Consider the following 6014-nt stretch of genomic DNA (forward strand, 5'->3'; position numbering starts at 1 on the left):
CTGAAGATAACTGGACTTTAATCTGGACTTTCAGAAGCAAACAGCTTAGATAAATACACTGGTGGCCCACATTGTGTTGGTTCAGCACGGTTTAGCTGGCACGTCTAGATTTCTAGGCTACGGTTTAGCATCTGCACCAATTTATAAACAAAAGCACTTAATGGTCACATCAAGGTCATGTATGTTTTCACTCAAGCTTTGGACAAATCTGTCAGACCTGGTCAGGCTGTTGCTGCTACAGGCCGTGGGGAGCCTGAAGGGAACTACTCTGTATGTCTGTTTGAAATGCCAACAAAATAAAACAACATGGGCATATTGCATTGTGAAACATCAGTGACCCTGAATTTAGCTGCGAGCATGTACAATTGTGCTATAAAAATCCCTCTCCACAAAGACAAATGACAATACGAAGTTAGAGAATTCGTGGAAACAGATGGTGTTTCAGAGAACTCCCTCTGCATCAAACTAATGAATTTGCTGTAATGGACTTAAAAAATCAAGTACACCCATAACATGTTCAGTCAAAAAATAAGATTATAAATGCCAGTGTGACCAAGAAGCACACACTCAAAAAAATGATTTGTTGGGGTTACTTAATTTAACTATGACACCTATTTCCACAGATTTGAATTATGTAATTTGAACCTAATACAGGTAAATAGGACCAAAGAGCAGAAGTCAAGCTCAACCAATGAAAAACATTACTTTCATTCAAAGTATTATGAGTAGTTTACTTCAAAACTAATGAGTCTTGTTGAATCAATTGATTTTAAGCATGTAATTTAGACTTAATCTGTTATGTTGCACAAACTAATACCATTTATGTTAACTGGACAACTTTATTTACTTTAAATCAAATTTTCCTCACTCACACATAAGTGAACAGTTACAACTGAATTCTCAAAAAAAGGTGTTTATTTTATAGTCACAGACCAGAAATCAGTTATCATTTTCATTTTAGCAGCAAACTTAAACTTACTAATAACTGTATTAATAATTAAAAAGTGTTGTTGACGCCTCAAACACTACTGCATTTAGTTCTGCTGCATTTCTTTTACTGTCAAAATCCATACAATCCTCACAAAAAGGTAAAAATAGAAATAAGACTTAATGGCAGGGCAGATAAATTATCAAGACTTTACATTTTGTCACAACAGCCTTACAGTTCCACTGCAAAGCGTCAAATCAATGGACTCAAAGAATGTGTAGGCCACCGTTGAAGACAGTCCACATAGGAAATAAAACGTTTCAGCTCTACTTTTACAATTTTTGTTATACCAGTTTTTGTTTGACATCACATAATAGCTTGTTGGGGAAAAAACAAAAAAAATAAAGATGAACGCTGAATGACATGGTTCACAGATTACTGGTAACTTACTCAAGCATCTTGTTTTTAAGGGCTTGTACCTTTGGCAAAAGCCTCTGTCCATCCAAGTTGAAGAACACTTTCTGTATAACCTCAAATGAATTTTTGAGTTCACGAAGGTATGAAAGGTTCAATGTGTACATTAATCCAAACAACATAGCCGTTGCCACAGCCACACTCATCACAGAGCAGATGGTTTCAACACCTTCAATGATGACCCTGATGTCCTCTGGCTCATCGTCTAGTTCATGTCCTTCATGGCAAACATTGTAGATCCCCATTACTGTCTGCTCCATATCCTTTTTGGCTGCCAACCTATCACAGTCCTATGCAAGACCAATAAAAACAATTACTTATTTATAAAACTACTACAATGCTACCCAATTATTGCCTAGACTGTGCGGCCCAACAGTCTAATTTGCACCACCAGTCTAAATATTGGCCAAATAATATTTCAACCATATCTGATAAGTATACATGCTGATGTTTCAGTCTTTTATTTACATTAACTTTCATCACGGTCAGTTCAGGTCAATTTTTCTTTAAAAACAATGGACATAAGGTTAAAGGAAACATTGAAGTGTTGGGTATAAGCTAAGGCAAGTGTGTGTGTTGTTGTTGCAACTGTGGTTAATGTGTAACAAATGTCAGACTATTGACCAGCATGTGCAAAAGATGGCATGAGGCCAAGTATAAGTGTGTAAAGAGTATGTGTTAGAGAAAGTAAAGTGTGTGTGTGACCAATTTAAAAGCCGTATACGTACGTGTGCTCACAGTGTATTTCTTGACAAGGTGCAATGGGTCCTCATTCAAGTAGACGCAAAGCACTTTGAGGATACACTCCCTTCAGACGTCAATGATGTTCTGTTGGAAGCACAGACAAACAGAAAACAAAAGAAATAAATACATGTTTACATTAGCATGACGTCACAACACAATCTATGCACAGAATAATAACTAAAAAGAAAATTCAATTTGATGCAACTGACTGAACAACCTCTGAAATGGGTTGCATGATGGTTCGAATGGTTCGGCCAGGGACTCCACCTTTGCTGTGGAACATCTTCATCAAGCTGTCTGAGTACTTATCTAGAATCATGTTTAGAAACTTTAATTCCAGTGGGACTGTTGTGACTCGAGCAAACTCATTATTGATCTGTAAAAGTGCAAAGGAAACAAAAAGAACCAAGCTAAGTATTTAAATTCCAAAACATTTCCTGTAAACTGTTTCTCCTCTTGGGTGTTGAGGACAATAGTTAACTTCAGCTTTTCTGTATTTTTTTTTAATGCTTGAAGCAGCATGATGCGGACCTTGCCGTTTGTTCTTCAAAGAATTTATACTCACTTCAGAACACCCAACACTTCGTTGCTTTGTGCGCAAGTTTGCCATCTTGAATTATTCTCAATTCCAGTTCGGTTCAGTTATTGCCCTAATTATCAAAAAGAGAAGGCAAATGCAATCACAGTAAATAACTAAGTTATCAAATATCAAACATCAGGATTTTTTTGGTGGTCACCTCCTACTCAAGTTAGTTACCTACAGTATGGAAAGGCAAAATCAACACTAAGTTAATACCACTTAAAACCCAAAACCTTCATCTCCAATGTTATAACATTTGGTGGCATAACTTGTCTTGGTACATGCCTCTGATATGTATGAAATAATTTTTCCTCTGAGGAAAGCTCAGCAAAATCACAAAACTGACAACTGTAGGTCAATAATTTTGTTCCTGTCTGTGAGGGTAATGAATGAGCTCGGTAAACATGGTTTTTCAAGCTATTCCATGTCCTGAAACTACATGGACAACTGGCATAAGTGCACAGGTAACAGGGATTCCTACCATAATGACCATGGCATAATTTACAGTGTTGTAACAATTTGTACCTGCTAGACTGTGAAGCACAGCATAGAACACCACCTAAAGAAAGATCTAGGAAAAGGACAACAGGTTATAAACACAGTTTATTCCACACACCCTGTGCTTCAGGCTAAGCCAAAAGCTTTGAATACTTTTCTACCAAAACAGTTTTGTCAAAACAATCTCTAAAAACTTTAATCTTTAACATATCAATCATATTCATGAACAACAACATTGCTGAATCCAACTTACCACATGAGGCATGGCCTGAATGCCAGGCAAGGCAACACTGGTAAAATCTGAAAGGGGTGGGGCACATTAATAATGATTTCAAAAGCAACTTTTGCGTCATTACCATATATTAATTAGGATAAATACGCCAGATAGATAGACAGATAGATAGAGATACTTTATTGATGCCTAGGGGAAATTCAAAACAAAATTAAAAAAAGATGAGTTCATTGGGTCAAATATAAAATATAAAGTATAGAATAAACAACACTTGAACGTCACAAACGACACCAAAAATACATTTAACTGCTGCTGTGTTCACATCTCCTCAGTCACAATAAACAGAGCCTGATGCCCAACGTGTTTGAACACTGTAGCTACCAACATAGCAGGGCATCCACCTGCTGCAACACGTTTTGCATTCATTTCTGAATTAGCTATTCATTAATGCAAAACGCCAGCGTTATCACAACCGTAGCAACTAGTCTAAAAGAACGGCAGTCATGCCTAACCTAACTTGACGTGTAATATCACCGACAATTTTTTTTAATTTAACTTACAACTACCGTTTCTGTAAGGCTGCATGGATTTGACTACATTAGCAGCGTGAACACGGTTAGCCATCTAGACATGTGACTAGCTGATACTAACAAATCACACGAAATACTTGGAATATCATTCAAATACTCACTTAGGTCAAAGTTTTGACAGTTTCGAACAGAATTACGATCGATCTACTTAGCACCAACTGTAAATGCTACTCGCAGATGATAAAAGATGTAGGTTACTCACCAGTTAGCTTCGTTTTGTCGCTTCCAACGCACTTCCAGTTCAGTTCACCAACGTCTCTACACAGCATGACATGAGCGTGACCAAAAACTTCCGCCTTGATGTCACGCGATGATGTGAAGTGAGCATGCGCGAGAGATTTAATTGCATCAAATCACTTGTTACGTGTTTATTCAACAGAAATGAATTAAACTCCTCCAAATTTCCTGATATCTAATTTGGATTTAATTAAAACAACTATCTACATCTCTCTAATTAATCAGTTTTAGTTATTTCATCATGTTTCATTTATTTCTAACAAACAATACCCAGTTTTCATTTTTTTGAGTGCACAGTGGCTCAACATATGGACCGCATACACCAAACACCCATGAAAGAGAGAAATATTATATGGGTTCTCCTCGCATCTGTAATGTGACATTTCAACAAATTATAATTGGATTGATTATATGATTTGTTCAAACACTGAGGAGGACAGAATTCCCTTAACCTCTCCTGCAAGGCTGTCATCAAAGGTTTGGCCTCCATACAGGACTTAAGTCTGCCTTTAATCAGATTTTGTGGAGAGAAAACCCTCTCACACACAAAGAGTCTATTGATACACAGTTGGTGTCAACAAAAGAAAACCTTGAAAGGGGAAGGGGGATTTAGCAGTAGACAGGGAGTGGGTGAGAGTGAACATAAGAGGAAAGGAGGAAAGGCAGTTAGTTGTGGTTTGTAGTAGCCAATAACACTCTGTAAAATCAAGCCTTATTTGATCTGATACAGTTATCATAATGCATAATCACAATCACATAATCACATGCATAATCATAATGTCCCAGTGTGTGTGTGTGTGTGTGTGTGTGTGTGTGTGTGTGTGTGTGTGTGTGTGTGTGTGTGTGTGTGTGTGTGTGTGTCTGCATCTGTCTGTGTTTGTGTTTGTGTCTTGGCCATCAGTATAATTCACTAGTGAACCAGTATATTCAACGGCATACTCATTACTCAAACCCTCCCAGGAGCAAATGCACTTATAATGCACTGATATATGGAACTAAATTTCACTAAATCGATTGAGTTGGTGCTTCCCCCTCCAGGGGTCCCTGCAAGGATATGTGGTGAAATACTGAATATCTAGTGAAAGACTATATGTGAGATGAGATGACAGCAGCTTTAATACAGTCTACAGACAAGGGGTTTCAAGAGATTTTTTCCCCAACCTGCAAATTGTCATCCAAAGAAAGCAGCTTATGAGTGGAAGTAACAGGCTGATGCTGATCCTGAACTCTAAACTCTCTGTCTTCCTCAATCCAATAGACTCTGTTGGCCGGTACTGGAAACAGGAACAGTATGTTCTCCATTAAAACGTTGATCAGCTGATGAATACTGTAATGGTCAAGTAGGCCTATAATCCAATTCAGGAAGTCTCAATTCAATGCTTATTTTTTTTAGCTACTCTGTGTGTCACGATCCTGTGTGCAGCGGCGCACACACACAAAGTGGGGCATTCATGTGGAGGATCACACGAGGCCTTGGAAATGAAGTTAGTATTAAGGGAACGGCAGATTGAATTACACCCAGGATCTGAGCAGAGGTGACCTGCGTTTGGCCTGTGCGGGGCTCCTGAGCATGGATCTGGTGGGTTTCATGGGACAATATGGTTAGTGCCACTGTTATTCATCTGCACACTAACCACCCCTCTGAACAAGACAGGACTGGTAGCGTGGAAACTGATGGAAATTTTATTGTCGAAGGGGATCTGGAGCAATGCTTGCTTTTTTGCCAGCTCA

General features: G+C 38.2%; 1 long non-coding RNA gene across 1 annotated transcript; it reads right to left on the reverse strand.

Annotated features, from left to right (window-relative positions):
• Nucleotides 1-897: 897 nt before the first annotated feature.
• Nucleotides 898-4557, reverse strand: LOC143133788 (uncharacterized). The gene is made up of 7 exons (XR_012988550.1): nucleotides 4249-4557; nucleotides 3478-3524; nucleotides 3252-3297; nucleotides 2712-2796; nucleotides 2364-2522; nucleotides 2131-2230; nucleotides 898-1692 (listed from the first exon to the last, which is right to left on the reverse strand). It is a non-coding gene; the product is annotated as an uncharacterized LOC143133788 (long non-coding RNA).
• Between the last annotated feature and the right edge of the window lie 1457 nt (nucleotides 4558-6014).

This window comes from Alosa pseudoharengus, unplaced genomic scaffold (assembly GCF_046254945.1).
Source record: "Alosa pseudoharengus isolate Yale_2024_CS ecotype anadromous, Long Island Sound unplaced genomic scaffold, YU_APseudo_1.1 YU_APseudo_1.1_scf_2, whole genome shotgun sequence".
In the NCBI taxonomy this organism is placed as follows: domain Eukaryota; kingdom Metazoa; phylum Chordata; class Actinopteri; order Clupeiformes; family Clupeidae; genus Alosa; species Alosa pseudoharengus.